Below are 21231 nucleotides of genomic sequence, written 5' to 3' on the forward strand. Positions count from 1 at the left end.
TTCCCAAAGCAAGCATCCCAAGAGAACCAGGCAGAAGCTATGCACCCTTTATGAACTAGGCTTGGAAATACATAGTGTCATTTCTGCCATTAGTCATAAGCCCTCCCAAATTCAAGGGAGGGAGCCTAGACTGCTGTATCGTGATGTCAGGAGAGTTAAAATCACATTGAGGGCATGCAGGATGGGAGCTATCACTGTGGTTAGTTTTAAAGAATAAATCCTGCAACAAGGTCTTTGAAGTAAAGCTGTCTATTTATTTGTGATCGCTCTCCGTTTGCTTTTACAGCTCTTGTGCATAAATATACTTTAAAAAAATATAACTGCACCTCTCTTTTCTTTAACGTGGATCTAAAAATGTGGCTTATATATATATTTTACCTCAATGAACAATTGCTGAAAGAATGAACTAATCCTGGTTTCACCACCAACTTATGACCTTGGACAAGTGATCTCTTTTGACTGCAGTTTCCTCATCTGTAATAACAGAACCTACTTTGTTGGCCTGTTGTAAGTGTTCAATAGATTAACGCAAGTGAAGTAATTAGTCTGATGCCTGGTTCATAGTGAGCACTTAAATGATAACTGCTATTGTCATCATCATGACAAGGCACGGATGGCCTATATAATTTTTTTCCACAGCAGATACGAGGGATGTCTTGACCTAGTGTTTGATTAAAAAAACTCAATATCACATTGTTTTGAAATTTCAAATAACCTTAAAGGAAGATGTGGGATAATATTGCGGTAACATTGATGTATAATATTATATAAATTTCAGGCGCACATCATTACATTTCAATTCCTGTGTAGATTACATCATGTTCACCACCCAAAGACTAATTACAATCCATCACCACACGTGGGCCTAATCACCCCTTTCGCCCTCCTCCCTCCCCCTTCCCTTCTGGTAACCACCAACCCAATCTCTGTCTCTATGTGATTGTCTGTTGTTTTTATCTTCTACTTATGAGTGAGATCATACGGTATTTGACTTTCTCCTTCTGACTTATTTCACTTAGCTTAATACCCTCAAGGCCCATCCATGTTGTCACAAATGGCCAGACTTCATTGTTTTTTAAGGCCAGGTAATGTTCCATTCTGTATATATACCACATCTTCTTTATCCATTCATCTCTTGATGGGCACCTAGGTTGCTTCCAAGTCTTGGCTATTGTGAATAATGCTGCAATGAACTTAGGGGTGCAAGTATCTTTACACAGTCGTGTTCTCATGTTCTTTAGACAAATGCCCAGCAGTAGAATAGCTGGATCATATGGTAGGTCTATTCTTAATTTTTTTTTTTTTGGTGAGGAAGATTGGCACTGAGCTAACATCTGTTGCCAATCTTCCTCATTTTGCTAGAAGAAGATTATCCCTCAGCTAACAGCTGTGTCAGTCTTCCTCTGTTTTGACACTGCCACAGCATGGCTTGATGGGCACTGTGTAGGTCTGTGCCTGGGATCTGAACCCACGAACCACAGGCTGCCAAAGTGGAGTGCGTGAACTTAACCACTATGCAACAGGGCTGGCCCCTATTCTTAATTTTTTGAGGAAATTCCGTATTGTTTTCCATAGTGGCTGCACCAGTTTGCACTCCTATGAGCAGTGTATGAGAGTTCCTTTTCTCCACATCCTCTCCAAACTTGTTGTTTCCTATTTTGTTAATTATAGCCATTCTGACAGGAGTGAGGTGATATCTCATTGTAGTTTTGATTTGCATTTCCCTGATAATTAGTGATGTCAAATATCTTTTCATGTACCTGTTGGCCATCTGTATGTCTCCTTTGGAGAAATGTCTGTTCAGATCTTTTGCCCATTTTTTAATTGGGTTGTAAGTGTTTTTGTTGTTGAGATTATGAGTTCTTTATATATTTTTGGATATTAACCCCGTATCAGATATAAGGTTGGCAAATATCTTCTCCCAATTCTTAGATTGTCTTCTAATTTTGTTGATGGCTTCCTTTGCCATGCGGAAGCTTTTTAGTTTGGTGTAGTCCTAATTGTTTGTTTTTTTCTGTTGTTTCCCTTGCCCAGTCAGACATGATACTTGGGAATATGCTAAGGCCGATGTCACAGAGTGTACTGCCTATGTTTTCTTCTAGAAGTTTCATAGTTTCAGGTCTTATGTTCAAGTCTTTAATCCATTTTGAGTTAATTTTTGTGTATGGTGTAAGATAATGGTCTACTTTCATTCTTTTGCATGTGGCTGTCCAGTTTTCCCAACACCATTTATTGAAGAGACTTTCCTTTCTCCACTGTATGTTCTTGGCTCCTTTGTTGAAAATCAGCTGTCCATATATGTGTGGGTTTATTTCTGGGCTCTCAATTCTGTTCCATTGATCTGTGTCTCTTTTTTTGTGCTAGTACCATGCTGTTTTGGCTACAATAGCTTTGTAGTATATTTTGAATTCAGGGAGTGTGATACCCCCAGCTTTGTTGTTTTTTTCTCAGATTTTTTGGCTATTGGGGGTCTTTTGTTATTCCATATAAATTTTAGGATTCTTTTTTCTATTTCTGTGAATAATGTTATTGAAACTTTGATGGGAATTGCATTGAACCTGTAGATTGCTTTAGGAAGTATGAACATTTTAACTATGTTAATTCTTCCAATCCAAGAGCACAGATTATCTTTCTATTTCTTTGTTTCTTCAATTTCTTTCAAAAGTGTTTTATAGTTTTCAGTGTACAGGTCTTTCACCTCTTTGGTTAAGTTTATTCCTAGTTATTTTATTCTATTTGTTGCCATTGTAAATGGGATTGTATTTGTAATTTCTCTTTCTGTTACTTCACTATTAGTGTATTGAAATGCAACTGATTTTTGTATGTTGATTTTGTATCCTGCAACTTTACTGTATTCATTTATTATTTCTGAAGTTTTCTGGTGGAGTCTTTAGGGTTTCCTATATATAAAATCATGTCATCTCCAAATAGTGACAGTTTCACTTCTTCCTTTCCAATTTGGATCCCTTTTATGTCTTTTTTCTTGCCTGATTGCTCAGACTAGGATGTCCAATACTATGTTAAATAAAAGTGGTAAAAGTGGGCATCTTTATCTGGTCCCTCTTCTTAGAGGGACAGCTCTCAGCTTTTCTCCATTGAGAATGATATTAGCTGTGGGTTTATCATATATGGCCTTTATTATGTTGAGGTGCTTTCCTTCTATAGCCATTTTATTCAGAGTTTTTATCATAAATGGATGCTGTATCTTGTCAAATGCTCTCTCTGCATCTATTGAGACGATCATGTGACTTTTATTCTTCATTTTGTTAATGTGGTGTATCACGTTGATAGATTTGATGTTGAACCATCCCTGCATCTCTGGAATAAATCCCAGTTGATCATGGTGTATGATCTTTTTAATGTATTGTTGTATTCAATTTACTAGTATTTTGTTGAGGATTTTTGCATTGATGTTCATCAGTGATATTGGTCTGTAACTTTCTTTTTTTGTGTTGTCCTTGTCTGGTTTTGGTATCAGGGTCATGTTGGCTTTGTAGAATGAGTTAGAAAGCTCCCTTTCCTCTTCAATGTTTGGAAAAGATTGAGAAGGATAGGTATTAAGTCTTTGAATGTTTGATAGAATTCACCAGGGAAGCTGTCTGGTCCTGGACTTTTATTTTTTGGGAGGTTTGTGACTACTATTTCAATCGTCTCACTGGTGATTGGTCTATTCAAATGCTCTACTTCTTGATTTGGATTTGGAAGGTTGTATGATACTAAGAATTTATCCATTTCTTTTAGATTATCCAATTTGTTGGCATATAGCTTTTCATAATATTCTCTTACAATCTTTTGTATTTCTGAGGGTCCTTTGTAATTTCTTCTCTTTCATTTCTGATTTTATTTATTTGAGCCTTCTCTCTTTTTTTATTGGTGAGTCTAGCTAAAGGCTTGTCAATTTTGTTTGTCTTTTCAGAGAACCAGCTCTTTATTTCCTTGATTTTTTCTGTTTTTTTTTAAGTCTGTATTTCATGTATTTCTGCTCTGATTTTTTTTCCCTCCATTCTACTGATTTGGGGCTTTATTTGTTCTTTGTTTTTCTAGTTCTTTAGGTACACTATTAGATTGAGATTTTTCTTCTTTGCTGGGGTAGGCCTGTATTGCTATAAACTTCCCACTTAGACCTGCTTTTGCTGTATCCCATAAGTTTTGGCATGTCGTATTCTCATTTTCATTTGTCTCCAGGTATTTTTTGATTTCTCCTTTAATTTCTTCATTGACCCAATTGTTGTTCAGTAGCATTTTGTTTAATCTCCACATACTTGTCACTTTTCTGATTCTCTTCCTCTAGTTGATTTCTAGTTTCATACCACAGTGGTCAGAAAAGATGCTTGATATTATTACAACCTTCTTAAATTTATTGACACTTGTTTTGTGGCCTAATATGTGGTCTATCCTCGAGAATGTTCCATACGCATTTAAAAAGAATGTGTATTCTGTGATAGATTGTTCTGTTTATATCTACTAAATCCATCTGGTCTAGTGTGTCATTTAAGGCAATGTTTCCTTATTGCTATTCTGTTTGGATGATCTATCCATTGATGTAAGTGGAGTGTTAAAGTCCCCTACTATCATTGTGTTACTGTCTATTTCTCCTTTTATGTCTGTTAATAATTGCTTTTCATACTTAGGTGCTCCTATGTTGGGTGCATAGATATTTAAAAATGTTATATCCATTTGTCAGATTGTTCCCTTTATCTTTTTTTTAACTTTTTATTAAGATTATGATAGTTTACAACCTTGTGAAATTTCAGTTGTACATTATTATTAGTCATGTTGTAGGTGCACCACTTCACCCTTTGTGCCCTCCCCCACCACTCCTTTCACCTGGTAACCACCAATCAATTCTGTTTGTCTCTATGTTTAACTTCCACCTATGAGTGGAGTCATACAGAGTTCGTCTTTCTCTATCTGGCTTATTTCACTTAACATAATACCTTCAAGGTCCATCCATGTTGTTGTGAATGGGATGATTTTGTCTTTTTTTTATGGCTGAGTAGTATTCCATTGTATATATATACTATATCTTCTTTAGCCAATCATCAGTTGATGGGCATTTAGGTTGCTTCCACATCTTGGCTATTGTAAGTAATGCTGCAATGAACATAGGGGTGCATGGGACTTTTGGAATTGCTGATTTCAAGTTCTTTGGATAGATACCCAGTAGTGGGATGGCTGGGTCATAAGATATTTCTATTTTTAATTTTTTGAGAAATCTCCATACTGTTTTCCATAGTGGCTGCACCAGTTTGCATTCCCACCAACAGTGTATGAGGGTTCCTTTTTCTCCACAACCTCTCCAACATTTGTCACATTTTGTTTTGGTTCTTTTTGCCATTCTAACAGGTGTAAGGTGATATCATAGTGTAGTTTTGAATTGCACTTCCCTGATGATTAGTAATGATGAGCATCTTTTCATGTGTCTATTGGCCATCCCTATATCTTCTTTGGAGAAATGTCTGTTCATGTCCCCTGCCCATTTTTTGATCGGGTTGTTTGATTTTTTGTTATTGAGCTGTGTGAGTTCTTTATATATTATGGAGATTAACCCTTTGTCAGATAAATAACTTGTAAATTTTTTTTCCCAATTAGTGGGCTGTTTTTTTGTTTCAATCCTGTTTTCCCTTGCCTTGAAGAAGCTCTTTAGTCTGATGAAGTCCCATTTGTTTATTCTTTCTATTATTTCCCTTGTCTGAGGAGTTATGGTGTCCGAAAAGATTCTTTTGAAACTGATGTCAAAGAGTGTACTGCCTATATTCTCTTCTATAAGACTTATTGTTTCAGGAATAATCTTTAGGTCTTTGATCCATTTTGAGTTTATTTTCGAGAATGGTGAAAAAGAATGGTCAATTTTCATTCTTTTACATGTGGCTTTCCAGTTTTCCCAGCACCATTTGTTGAAGAGACTTTCTTTTCTCCATTGTAGGCCCTCAGCTACTTTGTCAAAGATTAGCTGTACATAGATGTGTGGTTTTATTTCTGGGCTTTCAATTCTATTCCATTGATCTGTGCACCTGTTTTTGTACCATGCTGTTTTGATTACTGTAGCTTTGTAGTATGCTTTGAAGTCAGGGATTGTGATGCCTCCGGCTTTGTTCTTTTTTCTCAGGATTGCTTTAGCAATTCAGGGTCTTTCGTTGCCCCATATGAATTTTAGGATTCTTTGTTCAATTTCTGTAAAGAATGTCATTGGGATTCTGATTGGGATAGTGTTGAATCTGTAGATTGCTTTAGGTAGTATGGCCATTTTAACTATGTTTATTCTTCCAATCTATGTGCATGGACTGTCTTTCCATCTCTATGTCATCATCAATTTCTTTCAGGAAAGTCTTGTAGTTTTCATTGTATAGATCTTTCTCTTCCGTGGTTAAATTTATCCCAAGGTATTTTATTCTTTTTGTTGCGATTGTGAATGGGATTGAGTTCTTGAGTTCTTTTTCCGTTAGTTCATTGTTAGCATACAGAAATGCTACTGATTTGTGTATGTTGATTTTATACCCTGCAACTTTGCTGTAGCTGTTTATTATTTCTAATAGTTTTCCTATGGATTCTTTGTGGTTTTCTATATATAAGATCATGTCATCTGCAAACAGCAAGAGTTTTACTTCTTCATTGCCTATTTGGATTCCTTTTATTTCTTTTTCCTGCCGAATTGCTCTGGTCAACACCTCCAGTACTATGTTGAATAAGTGTGGTGAAAGTAGGCACCCTTGTCTTGTTCCTGTTCTCAGAGGGATGGCTTTCAGTTTTTGTCCATTGAGTATGATGTTGGCTGTGGGTTTGTCATATATGGCCTTTATTATGTTGAGGTACTTTCCTTCTATACCCATATTATTGAGGGTTTTTATCATAAATGGATGTTGGATCTTGTCGAATGCTTTCTCTGCATCTATTGAGATGATCATGTGGTTTTTGTTTCTCATTTTGTTAACGTGGTGCATCACGTTGATTGACTTGCGGATGTTGAACCATCCCTGTGTCCCTGGTATAAATCCCACTTGATTGTAGTATATAATCTTTTTGATGTCTACGGTTTGCCAAAACTTTGTTGAGGATTTTTGCATCTATGTTCATCAGTGATATTGGCCTGTAGTTTTCCTTCTTTGTGTTGTCCTTGTTAGGTTTTGGGATCAGGGTGATGTTGGCTTCATAGAATGTGTTAGGGAGTGCTCCATCTTCCTCAATTTTCTGGAATAGTTTGAGAAGGAGAGGTATTAAATATTGAAGGTTTGGTAGAATTCTCCAGAGAAGCCGTCAGGTCCTGGACTTTTATTTTTGGGGAGGTTTTGGATTACTGTTTGGATTTCTTTACTTGTGATAGGTTTATTCAGATTCCCTATTTCTTTCTGCTTCAGTTTTGGGAGGTTGTAAGAGTCTAAGAATTTGTCCATTTCTTCTAGGTTGTCAAATTTGTTGGCATATAGTTTTTAATAGTATTCGCTTGTAATTTTTGTATTTCAGTGGTATCTGTTGTGATTTCTCCTTTCTCATTTTTAATTTTATTTATTTGAGTCTTATCTCTTTTTTTCTTGGTGAGTCTGGCTAAGGGTTTGTCAATTTTGTTTATTTTCTTGAGCAAACAACTCTTCGTTTCATTGATTCTTTCTACTGCCTTTTTTGTTTCAATATCATTTATATCTGCTCAAATGTTTATTATTTCTCTCCTTCTACTGACTTTGGGCTTGGTTTGTTCTTTTTCTAATTCTATTAGGTGTTGTTTGAGATTGCTTATTTGAGATTTTTCTTGTTTATTAAGGTGAGCCTGTATTGCAATGAATTTCCCTGTTAGGACTGCTTTTGCTGCTGCCCAAATGAATTGGTATGGCGTGTTTTCATTTTCATTTCTCTCTAGATAATATTTAATTTCTTCAATAATCCATTGTTCAGTAGCATGTTGTTTAGTCTTCACATTTTTCCCCCGTTCCAGCTTTATTCTTGTAGTTTATTTCTAGTTTCATAGCATTATGATCAGAAAAGATGCTTGATATTATTTTAATGCTCTTGAATTTGTTGAGGCTTGCTTTGTTTCCCAAGATGTGGTCTATCCTTGAGAATGTTCCATGCGCACTTGAGAAGAATGTGTAGCCTGCTGTTTTTGGATGGAGTGTTCTATATATATCTATTAAGTCCATCTGGTCTAGTTTTTCATTTAATTCTATAATTTCCTTGTTGACTTTCTGTCTGGTTGATCTATCCATTGGTGTTAATGGGGTGTTGAGGTCCCCTACTATTATTATATTGTTGTTGATGTCTCCTTTTAGTTTTGTTAAGAGTTGCTTTACAAATTTTGGTGCTCCTGTGTTGTGTGTGTATATATTTATAAGTGTTATGTCATCTTGGTGGAGTGTCCCTTTTATCATTATATACTGCCCCTCTTTGTCTTTCTTTATCTGTTTTGTTTTGAAGTCTGCTTTGTCTGATATAAGTATGGTGACACCTGCTTTCTTATGTTCATTATTAGCTTGGAGTATCGTCTTCCATCCCTTCACTCTGAGTCTGTGTTTGTCTTTGAGGCTGAGGTGTGTTTCCTGGAGGCAGCATATTGTTGGGTCTTGTTCTTTAATCCATCCTGCCACTCTGTGTCTTTTGATTGGAGAGTTCAATCCATTTACATTTAGAGTGATATTGAAATGTGGGGGTCTAACGCTGCCATTTTATCACTTGTTTTCTGCTTCTCTTGCATTTCCTTTGTTTCCCATCCCATGATTTTTGGACTACTAATTCAGGCATGTAGATTTCTATATTGGTTTTCTTCTTATTTGTAATTTGTGTCTTTATTCTTGCTATTTGTTTAGTGGTTACCAAGTGGTTTGTATAAACATCTCATAGATGAGATAGTCCATTTTCTGATAGCCTCTTATTTCCTTAGATTAAGAAGTTCCGTCTTTTTCCTCTTCCCCTTCTAGGTTGTTATTGTCAGATTTATTTTTCTTCCTTCTTGTGTTGTGAGTTTGTGGTTAATATGACAAGATTATATTTATTCTTGGTGTTTCCATTTCTTTTATCTTTAATGTTATACTTAACTTTTGCTAACCTGTTCTGATGGAGAGCTGCAACTTTCTGCTTTTGTCTTTCTACTTATCTCCTTTGCTCTGGGTTTTGTAGCCCCTTTCCTTTTTTTTTTATTTTTCAGGTATGAGGGTATTCTTGAGCATTTCTTTAGAGGAGGTCTCGTGGCAATGACTCCCTTAACTTTTGTTTATCTGGGAAGGTTTTTATTTCTCCATCATATTTGAAGGATATTTTTGCTGGATAGAGTATTTTGGCTGCAAGTTTCTGTCCTTCGGAGTTTTGAATATATCATTCCACTCTCTTCTAGCCTGTAAGGTATTGGCTGAGAAATCTGCTGACAGCCTTATGGGGGTTCCTTTGTAGGTTATTTTCTTCTACCTTGCTGCCCTTAGTATTTTCTCTTTGTCATTGACTTTTGCAAGCTTCACTATTACATGCCTTGGGGTTGGTCTTTTAACATTGATAAAGTTTGGAGATCTATTTGCTTCTGTCACATGGGGTTCCATCTCTCTCCCCAGGTTTGGAAAGTTCTCGGCCATTATTTCTTTGAACAGTTATTCTGCCCCCTTCTCCTTCTCTTCTCCCTCTGGGATACCTATAATCCTTATGTTGCATCTCCTAATTGAGTTGTATAATTCTCGGAGAGTTTCTTCATTTCTTTTTAGTCTTAGTTCTCTCTCCTCTATCTGCAGCATTTCTATATTCCTATCCTCCAAATTGCTAATTCTGTCCTCCATATTATTGACCCTACTGTTCAGAGAGTCCAGATTTTTCTTAATCTCCTCCATTGTGTTTTTCATCTCCAGTATTTCTGATTGGTTCTTCTTTATGGGATCAAGCTCTTTTGTGACATAGCTCCTGAACTCGTTGAGTTGTCTATCTGTATTCTCTTTTAACTCATTGAGTTTTTTAATGATGGCTGTTTTGAATTCATTGTCATTTAGGTTGTACATTTCATTGTCTTTAGGATTGTTTTCTGGGTACTTGTCATTTTCCTTCTGTTCTGGAGGTTTAATATATTTTTTCATACTGCTTGATGGTGTGGATTTGTGCCTCCACATAGAGATAGAGTTTAGTCACTGCTTCCACTTGCTTCTACTGGAGTGGGGGAGTGGTGGGAGTTGTTTATTAATCTGCACTGACCAGGATCCCTGTCAGCTGTTGTTGCCTGGACCTGGGCTCCTCCTTGTAGGAGTGGTCCTGTGGGGTCCCTTGTCAGCTGTGGGGACAATAGCAAGGGGGTCTCAGGTTGCTGGTACCACCTAGATGCGCTCCCTCCTTAGGGTCTGCAGCAGTGTTATGGGCTTTCCCAGTGGCCGGGAGCAGGATCACCTATATTCACAGCTCTGTCACTGTCAGGGCCCACAAGATCTCACTTGTCCACTATGGGCCACAGCAGAGCTATGGGTGTCTACTGCAGTCTGTGGTTAGCTCACCCAGCTTTGCTACTTCTGCCTGAGGGTCTTCCAGCCTTGTGATTGCCGGGTGGGGCCTCTCCACTAATGCTGCCCAGAGGCTTTTGCTGTGGCTGCTGTGGGACTGTGGATTTTCCCCCCGGACCACAGAGCAGGGTGGCTTGGACTCCAACACACCCCCACCCTTGCAAACAGTCACACTGGGTGTCCCTTGCCCCCTCTGGGACACAGCCAGAGTCCATGAGTCAGAGGCAGCTGGCGAGCTGCTGCAGGGCCATCTATATTTTATCTTCTCTGTCCTTTTGGAGAAAAACATTGCTTTTTCTGGCTTTTATAAGAATTCTATAATAACTTAATCCCATAGAAGACATTTATCATAATTTTTATAGGTTTATTAGATCCTGGGGCTTTGGGGGGAAAGGTTCACATTGTAGAGCATTTAAGGGCCTGTTCTCTCTTTTCTCTTCTTCATCTCTCACTCTTTACCTCTTGCAAGTCTGAACTCCAGATACCAGGCTCTCGCAGACTTGATTAGCCCCCTGTGAGGCATGGTCCAATTTACCAGTTAGAAAGTACAAGTAATGGAAAAAATTTAAACAGAGAGAGAATTTGGGAGAATCAAAACAAAATCTTCATATATATGAAGTTTAATGCTGTTTTTAACCATGGAAATGAAGTTTGACTGGAATATACTGACACATGCTTTATACACATTATCCCATTTCATCCTAAGACCAGCACTATGAAAAAAGTATTATTATTATATTCCTATTTTACAGATGAGGGGACTGAGGCAAGAAGAAGTAAAGTAGCCAAAATAATTTGAAGCCATGGTATCTAACTACAGAACCTTCATCTTCAACTATTATTCTATTCAATGTTATTGATAACTCTGTATGGTCTTTCTCATAACTGGGCTAAGAATTTTTCAGACTCATATGGTTTTAAGGAAGAGTTGTATGTACTCTATGATCCTCAGGAGTCTTTTTCATCTTTTAGGGGGTGGTATTTATGATCCCTTCTATTGACAAGTTGGTGTTCTCTCAATTTTGCCTTTTCAAATACTTACTTTAGAATATTTTAGTAGAGAAATCACCAATGTGCAAGAGTTGCAATTGAATCAATATACTGTAAAAGATGTTCATCAGGATGATAAGCCCTCCCTAGTTTTTTGGCAATTATTTTATGATATTTCTGATTAATGATTTCATTTGGGTCATTTCAGTGTTCAGTAATCTTCATTTGTTAGTGTTGATTATAGGATGCCATGCCTCATTGGAATCTGACTCTTTTTGACCAGCAAATGTGAATTAAAATCAATAGAAATGTCATTAGCATCCCAATATCATGAAAGATAATATAACCATTTCTCATGCATTGTTTATTAAAATTTGCTAAAGTGTGAAATATGTAGGACAAGTAATGATGTTTTAATCTTTCACCAAGGTAACAATTGAATGCTGATTGATTCTATTCAGTAATTATAAAATCAGAATGATGGAAGATTGTAATCAAGCAGGATTCATTCTCCTACTTTGTCACTCCTCCATGCAAGATAAAATTCTCATTTTCATGCTCTCTTTTATCTGAAAAGAAATCAAACTTCTATTTGCTTCACTTTCCTGCCTCTGGAGGAGATGGTGAGGAGGCCACTGCCTACTAATAGCAAAGAAGGGGGGACAGTCCTTCTTTAAGACTAGATTGTCTCTATGAGAAGGGCCAAGTCTGCTGGGATCTCTTTATTCAAAATATAATATTCCTCCAACTTTTTTGGGACCTACTGAGTGAAGTAGGGGCTTACCTATTATGGTCTTGCTCTTCCTGGCTTCCTTAAGACAACCCTGGTGAATGTAGCTGACCAAACGTTACAGGCGCTCAGTCAATTCACCTGGCTTATAGGGCACTGGGGGAACTTTATTTGTTCTTAAAAGGCTAGCAAGAATTCTAATTTCCTTGTCTTTGAAGATATGGGAGAATTACCATTAGCCATGGATATATTGTTGTTAGGCTGAATGTAAAGAGTGGGAAAGAGAAGAACACTGGGGGCAGGAAAAGGGAGGCAATACTAGCATGCAAAGCTGTTGGATCCATGCTGTTAGGCCTAAAACCTAGAAATTCAAACCCTGGAAAAGAGGATGACCAGGAGAATCAACAGGTGTCTACAATTTTAATGGATCCTATCCATCATCTCATGGGTTTGGTTGATGGCGTTGAAGATGGAGGTTGGAGAGTAGACCATACCTAACCATCATTATTTTATAATACGGAACACGCCATCAGTTAATCTGGGAACAATAAACTTTTACTGGGAAAGTAAAAATTTCTCAGGGAAGTCTTCCTTTACTGTACAAGACTCCTCCTGGCCCTCCAGTTAGATCAGGTCCCCTGGTCTATAGGCTGTCAAAGAACCCTGTACTTTTCCTTCATAGCACTTTTCACATGATCATATTTGTGGGATTATTTGACCAACACCTGTCTCCCCACCATTAAACTGAAAGCTTTGTGAGGTCAGGGACTGAGTGTGTGTGTGCTTTTTATTCACGATTGTGCTTTGAGTGTGGTTGAATAAATGAAATATTTGGGCATCTGCCCAAAATATCCTTTCTCTCTCAAGGAGCGCAACTTGCATCCTTGTTAGAAAGTGTTTTTCCTAGTTGACTCTAAAAGATGTCCATCTGTCTCTTGGACCTTCTAGTTTCCACTCTACCAGCCAAACTGATTAAATTTCTGTAGGACCCGATTATATGCAGTTTAGAAGTGGCCTTATAATGCATCACACAGATTAATCAGGAAGTATCTCCATTTTCAAAGGACTTGGAGGCTTTGAAGACTTTTCTTGAATGCAGCTGAGGATGAGAAAGCTGGGACTCAAGAATGCCTTTCTATGGTTCAGGGAATAAGGAGAGAACGTGGGGATGATTCTGCTCTTTGCTATACAAATATCTACTTCTATTGTTTTGTTACAGTTACTGACCTTTCAACAGATTTTCTCTAGGCAGTAGAGCATTGTGGGAAGATTATTATTTTTGGAGCCAGATACACCTGCATTTGGATCCCAGCTCTAACAGTTATTAGCGATGAGCCCTCTCATCTGTAACCTTGGGAAAATAGTGCTTGTTTTGCAGGGTTGTCCTGTGAATTAGGGATACTATAGTTTAGTGCCTAATGTGGTGCCTGATATATTGTAAGGGCTAAATGTAAGGTAAGTTATAGAGAGGAATATTATTGCCAAATTTCAAAAAGCAAAAATTGATGGCAACAGAAGCCATGTAATTTACTTAAAAAATCCACAACAAACTGTGAGATAGTGTTCAGGAGAAATGGATATAGCTCTTTTAAACTACATGGAGAGACAGACTTTTTTGAATGTTGGAGAAAGTTTAACATTCAGGAACATATGGGCATTGACTCTGCTTTCTCCACTACCCAAGATGTGGCTTTGCTGATGAATATATTATAGAAACAGAAGAGCCTGGCATTGGAACACATTCCCTTAGATGGAGGTGCATAGATTATTAGTGTAAGTTCTGAAAAGGCGATGTATGTTCCAAGTTTAAAAGGACACTAGTTTGGCAAGAATTTGGTTTTTTTTTTAACCCTTGGTAAGACCCTTGCTTGCTTGGGGAATGTCTGTACCAGCTGCAAGCTCTATAAGGGAAAAAGAAAAGCCAGACCAAAATACACAGCATCTACTGCTATTGTGGGTGGAACTTGCCTTCTGTTAAGAATTCTTGGCTAAAAAAATTTGGAATGTAAAGCAGGTGTGTCTGAGGCTCTCCCTGCTACTCTGAACCCTCTGGAAACACTGCAGAACCTCAGCCCAGTGGTTCTCATCCTGGCCTCACATTAGAATCACCTGGGGAGTGGTTAATAAAAGACTGATGCCTGGATCCCTCACCAGACCGATTCAATAAACATTTTTAGGAAAGGGATCCAAACATCCATATTAAGACAAAACAAAGCAAAAACCTCTCTAGGTGATTTGAAAGTCCCAGGTTTGAAGATCACTTCCAGCCCAAATTTCTCAATACTCGTCACACTATAAAATCTCCGGAGCATATGTATAGGGCAACAGCAAAGAGAAGGGTGAATAAGACATAAAAGAGCTCTCTCTCTGCTTTGGTGTATTTGGTTGAGGGCATTGATCTGGGAAATCGGCCCTTTGCAAACATCACCTGGAATTGAGAGCACATTGTTTTTTCAACCAATAAAACCCCACAGGAGGTGAGGTGATGGGTTCTGGGAAAGTGATGTCAAGATGTGTCATTTTAAACACAGAGTTTTTAGGAAATGCTCTTCTAAGAGTGCCTCCCTGGGGCCTGCTGGTTTGGCAGCTTTGCATTCAGCACTTAGCTGCCCTTCCCACTGGAGATCCTCCCTTTGATCTCAGAACCCTGAAGACAGCTTTCTCGGCTAAGGCAGCATTTAAAATCAGTCCCAACAATGAGCTGCTTGATTGTCATCCTCACGCAAGTGAGGACCCTGCCTCCCTTGTACCCATCACATGACTGTTAACTGAGGGGGTAGCACCCATTCCATAGCCCCCTGGAGGAATCAAGACCACAGAATGTTAGAACTGGAGGGACTCAAGAGATGTGTTGGGTCACTCCTGTTAGTGAGGGGATTGAAGCCCAGAGAGGTAACCCCAGAGTGGTGCACAGGGCTGGACAGTGAATTATGAAGCAGCTGGTCTATAGCTCAGGTCCTCATACCCAGGTTAGTCTTTTATAATCCTATATTATTCTCTCCATTTTCTTTATTCCATTGTTTTCCTGGCTTTCTTTTTCTCTTTTCCTTTTTTTCCTAGCTTCCTTTTGACTCCATCTGTATTAGTCAGGGTTCTTCAGAAAAATAGAACCAATAGGATATATAAAAAGAGATCTATATAAGGTATTGGCTCATGTGATTATGGAAGTTGAGAAGTCCCACTATCTGGCGTCTGCAAGCTGGAGACTCAGGAAATCCAGAGGTGTAGTTGGAAGACCTGAGAGGGGGGATTCAAGTCTATATCTGAAGGCCTGAGAGCCAGGAGTGTGCTGAGGGCAGAGGAAGATTGATGACCCAGCTCAGGCAGTCAGGCAGAGAGAGAATTCAACCCCCCTCCACCTTTTTGTTTTATTCACGCCCTCAATGGATTGGATGATGCTCACCCACATTGGGGGTGAGGACGGGGAAAGGGAGAGAGAGGGAGTATCTGCTTTACTCAGTCCACTGGTTCAAATGCCAGTCTCTTCCTGAAACATCCAGAAACAATGTTTAACCAGATATCTGGACATCCTGTGGCCCAGTCAAGTTGACATCTAAAACTAACCAGCACACCGTCTTCTCCCAGTTCTCCCATTTTTCTTTTTTATTTTGTCATCTTAGGTCTTATGTCTTTAAGGCTTTATTTTGCCTTGACTGAGGCTCTCAGGCTAGAAAAGATGGTTAATTCTCAGGCTCAAACAATCATGTCAGTGAATAAGGTGATTGTTAAAGTTTATAATCTGTAGTTCAGAAGTACAAAAAAATTAGGTCAAAAGTAGAAAAAATTAATAGGAAAATCAATAAAAGGAAACCCAAAGTTACGCATTTCTGAACTCCTTCACAGGGCGGATGCTGTCAGGTGGAGGGAGAGTGAGGCCTTTGTTCTCAAAACTCTTCACAGATGGGAGTGGATGATGTTGGACGACTAGAGTGTAGTGTGAAACTCATTTGAAGAAAACTTCTTGTGGCATCTTAGCAGGAGAACATTTTTATCAACAGGATGGTTATTACCTGCCTGGTTGACATTTTTTATTTTCTGCGTCATTCTATTTGAAATTATGAGAATTTGACCAGAGGATATTTCTTTCCATTTGTAGGACATTTTGTATTTGAGATAATACCTTCTCCCCAAATATTTTAGGATGTCAAAATGTATTAAAGAGACATTCATTTTCCCTTAGATATTACCAAACCAATCCCTAGAAAAGCAGAACAAGGATAAAATATAGCTCGGAATGTATTTTTGTTCAATTTCTTTTCTGTTTTCTTAACCTTCCTGGACTGAGTAGATTATTATAAAATTCTCTAGAGGGCCAAAATCTGTGTTCTGGGACTGGGGAAAAGTGACCTTGAAGTACTTGTTAACAGGTTATTGTAGTGGACATTAAGTTATTTTTGGTGCTCAGCATCACTTCACCATTTATGGAATCACCTCTTCTCCATGCTGAGACATGTAGTTAAGTGAAGCTGGCCCCACTCCCAGCTCCAGGGTGGAGCGTGTGACCAAGGTTAAGCCAGTGTGCATAAAGCATTCTTCTGCCTATAACTGTTGGTTTGAGATTGGCTTGTGTCCCTGTAGAGCCAATGAGACTGTCGAGAGAGAAACAGACTGTTTTTGCACTTGAATCTGAAAGGACATGGACTGTAGCTGCATCCAATCATAAAGGGAAAGCCCATTTGAGTGTGAACCAACACAGAAGATGAAACCAGATAGAAAACAGAAAAAGTCTGAATATGCTCAGAGGAGATTTAGACAATAGGACAGAGTTTGGAGATAAACTAGTGAAGATAAATGTTGTGGGTAGAATAGTGAATGATATGTCGAAGTCCTAACCCTTGGTAGCTGAGAATGTGACCTTCTTTGGAAATAAGGTTTTTGCAGATGTAATTAAAATGTAAGTTAAGGTGAGGTCATACAGGAGTAGGGTAGGCCCTTAATCTAAGATGCTTCATGTCCTGATAACAAGAGGAGAAGGGATATAGAGAGAGCAAAAGTGAGGAGAATGCCATGTGAAGACGGGGACATACACAGGGAAAAAGGGCGTGTGACCACCAAGGAAGAGATGTTCCTACAAGCCAAGGAATGCCAAAGATTGCCAGCAAACACCACAGCAAGGGGCAAAGAAGGATCCTCCCCTTGAGCCCTCGGAGAGAGCATGGCCTTGCCGACATCTTGATTTCATACTTCTAGCCTCGAGAACTGTAAGACAACATCTTTTTGGTGTTTAAAACCACCCAGGTGGTGGAACTTTGCTAGGGCGGCCCTAGGAAACTAACGCAACAAGTATATACAAACTTAGCCTGTGAGAAAATGAGCTTTTATTTTCTAACTGCAGGGAAAACAAAAACTGGTTCAGGAATGGAAAGGTGCATATGGTATACCACACAACTTAGTTGTCAAGAATTTAATAGTCATAGGACTATAAATATTAATTATTAATCTGAACAAAATTATAATATACTGGGAACTATACATATGTGGTGGTGCCAGGTGTTTTGTGTGTGTGTGTGTGTGTATGAAATCATCTTCTGTAGTGCAAATTTAAAATAGGGTGCCTGAACTGAAATATCAAGAAGTAGCAACATAAATTATTTAGAAATACGGAGGTAAGTAGTAAACAATTCAGTTAAAAGAGCTGAAAGTAGCTGCCTCTTGGGTTCAGGAAACAGAAGATGGGAAGTGCTGGGATGGCTATTTTTTTGGGATGAGGCTTGTAGAACTATTTCATTCTTTACACTATGTGCACAAACAACCTTCACATAAAGAAGAATTACTTAAAAAAGGAAAAGAAAATTTGAACCCATGAAGCAAATTACTTGTAGAGCTAAGGAATGTGCTGACCTTGAATAAAAGTAGGAAATAGGATAAATTTCTCTTGGCGCTAGTTATCCACGGATCTGTATCTGTTCCCCGGGCAGTGGGGGAGGGAGCACAGGGGGAGGCAGGAGCTCCTCCATAAAGCCTTTACATCTCCCTCTGTCCCATATTCAAATCCTGCTCTTATACAAGAATGAGAATCTCTGTTACCTTAAGTTTGCAATGACAGTTTGAAACCATAAAGTTCCTTTTAACAGGGGTCTTTCCTTAAAACTGAAGGAGGTTCTCAAGATGAATGGCATAGGCGTTTCCTTGGGGAGGGAGTTACAGGCACTTTCTTATCTCACTGGATTTCTGACTCAGATAGGTTCATTTCTGACTAGTAGCTAAGAGCTGAGTGGACTGGGCCTCTTACACTGACCTTAAGGCAGATTCCCTTTCAGCCATTCACTCCAACCTGTCCTTAAACCTTGACGGAAGAGGCGTGCAGCCTGCACTCTTCCTTTTCACCATCAGAGGGCAGTGGAGCCTTGAGTGCCTGGGGAAGGAGGGGGAAAGATGCTTAGTGCCTGGGGAGTGGGAGGAAGTGTCTCCCACTGTTTGCACTTAACGCATCTCGGTAGCTAGATATTGCACTGGTACAAATGGTGCATTTGCTTCTAAATTTTATGCCAGTGTGAAAAGGCAGGAAGTTTGATCTTAATGCATTTGCCATGGCTATCTATTTCACTATGAGACAGAAATTTGTTAGGAAAATGAAGAGAATTGCAAGAATAAGTTTAGATGGGCATTTCTCCATTTTCCTACTTGTAGAATAGATTCGGTACACATTCTGAAAGAACACAGTGTCAGCTGGAACAGCGCTCTGCTTTCTTCCCTATCACTCTAAAATAGATGTGCTCCTCATGTGGATGGATAGACCATTTACCTCTGGTTTCTATCTCAGGGACAAATCTGGCTTATTAGCACCATTATTTGTAAACCGTTAACCTGGTTCCCTGTGCTGGTTTAATGCTATCTTGATGGGTTGCTGTGAAAATGTGAAGATGTCTGTCAGGCAGAAAAAATTATGTAAAAATGATGTGGGTAGAGAAAATGGGATCGACCAAATGTAATAAACTCCTCCCGGGCTGAAGGGCAGAGCTGCATATGCAATGAAGTGCTTTAGGATTACGTCATCTTTTATATAACATCTGGCAGCGACTTTTATTTCAGAGCTAATTTGAAGAAGCTAGGAGCTTTTCTTTTCCCCTCACCAAAACTGCCTTTATCTGAAAGAAGAAAGAAAGAACTGTTACATTTTGCATGCAAAGAAAGCCAGAGAGGCTAGATTACTCCCTTAGGGTAATGGAGACGGGAAAAAGAAATTGAAAAAGGTCAGGTGAACACAGCGGAAGGAATGAGGAGGTTTGTGTGATTCTTAGTGAAATTGGACCAGTCTAAGCAACCAGACAGGTAATGTGGGTGGCTCTGCCCTTCCCTCTTCTCTCCTCTGCCTCTATAGACCTGACTTAAGAATGCGATGGAAATAATTTTCCTTAAATATTTTGTCTGAAGTGAAGGACTGAGAAATTATTGAGATAATTAAGGAAAATCATAAAATCCCTTCCTTTGGCTTTTGAGAAAAAAGCTTTCCCTCAAGCCAATACCTTCTCCTCCAATAATATCCAGGCTTTCTGATCTATCAAAACAGCTTGTTCAGATGGTCAGCTCACCATTTGAATTTGTCCATACAGCCAGGATGAAAGGTATTCAGTGACATTGAATGGACTTCATTCCTTTGAAGCCAGGAACCAAGAGGGGAGACCTTCTTCATCCCCTCTTTTCCCTCTCTCACAGCTTCTCTGTACGTGCTCATCCCTGTATAACCTGGCCTTACTGAACCATGTTTGCTGGCCTCGTTGTCCTCTTTTATCATTTTATTTTTAAATATTCCATTCTTGCCTTCACTCTAGAAATGCTCTTTTCTGTATTTCAAGGCCATATCTACAATTCAGAAGAGGCAATGTCTTACTTTTGTACCTAATGGGTTCCCAACAATGTGTTTGAAAGTTAGTTGGGTGTCTGAAAATTGAACAATAGATTTGCACGTTGTAAGGAAGAATTTGTTCTCAGGGAGCTAAAGTATATGATGAAGTCCCTAAATATGGTTTCTGGACAGTGCCACCTCCCTCAGGCCTCAGCAACCCTGTGGGTGGGTGAGAACAGGTACATGGGATGAAGGTGGTGGCAGCTGCCAGTTGTTGTGGGCTGGGGGAGTTAACCCAGGAGTCCTTCCTTCCATGACTTAGCTTTCCCTCTCTCAGCCCAGCCTGAAAGGGCAAGGGCTGCAGCAACAGGGTCTGGTTCTCAGCCACCTCCAAGAATCACCACATGTGACCCCCATGGACATGGGGCTGGTGAAGCACTGAAGAGGTTGGGGCTGGTCAAAGGATACCCTCAGGGGTGATGGTCCAGGCATCATGGCCCATGGTCTCTGGAGTTCTTGGTGTCGGGGGATGGCCCATCAACTAGACCAGTGTGGACTCATCTCTAGCGCTGGGGGAGGAGGTGCTGAGTGAGGACATTCTCCTTTTGTCTCAGCTTGGACCGGGCCCCTTCTCCTAGTAGCCATGGCTGCTTGGCATGAGATAGTTCTATCATTACTCTAAGGTAACTTAGAAAAGATAGAATTTTGAGTATGAAAGGTTTGAAGATGTCAGTGTTTCATGTTTGATACTGTGGTATCCTACTTATGTTTTGCTGCGTAACATACTATCCCAAAACTTAGTGTCTTAAAACAATAACCTTTTAATTATACAGTAGTCACCCTTATCCACAACTTCATTTTCCTCAGTTTCAGCTACCTGCAGTCAACAGCACCCCCAAAATATTAAATGGAAAATTCCAGAAATAAACAATTCATGTTTTAAATTGCGTGCTGTTCTGAGTAGCATGATGACATCTCACACTGCCCTGCTCTGTCCCTTCCAGAATGTGAATCATCTCTTTGTCCAGTGTATCCATGCTGTATACACTACCTGCCCGTTAGTCACTTAGTAGCCCTCTCAGTTATCAGATTGACTGTCCTGGTATTGCAGTGCTTATGTTCAAGTAACCCTCAGTTTACTTAATAATCTCCCCAAAGCGCAAGAGTAGCGATGCTGGCAATAGTGGCCAACGAGAAGCCATAAAGCGCTTCTTTTAAGTGAAAAGGTGAAAGTTCTCCACTTAATAAGGAAAGAAAAAAAAATTTTATGA

This window comes from Equus quagga, chromosome 9 (assembly GCF_021613505.1).
Source record: "Equus quagga isolate Etosha38 chromosome 9, UCLA_HA_Equagga_1.0, whole genome shotgun sequence".
Lineage (NCBI taxonomy): Eukaryota > Metazoa > Chordata > Mammalia > Perissodactyla > Equidae > Equus > Equus quagga.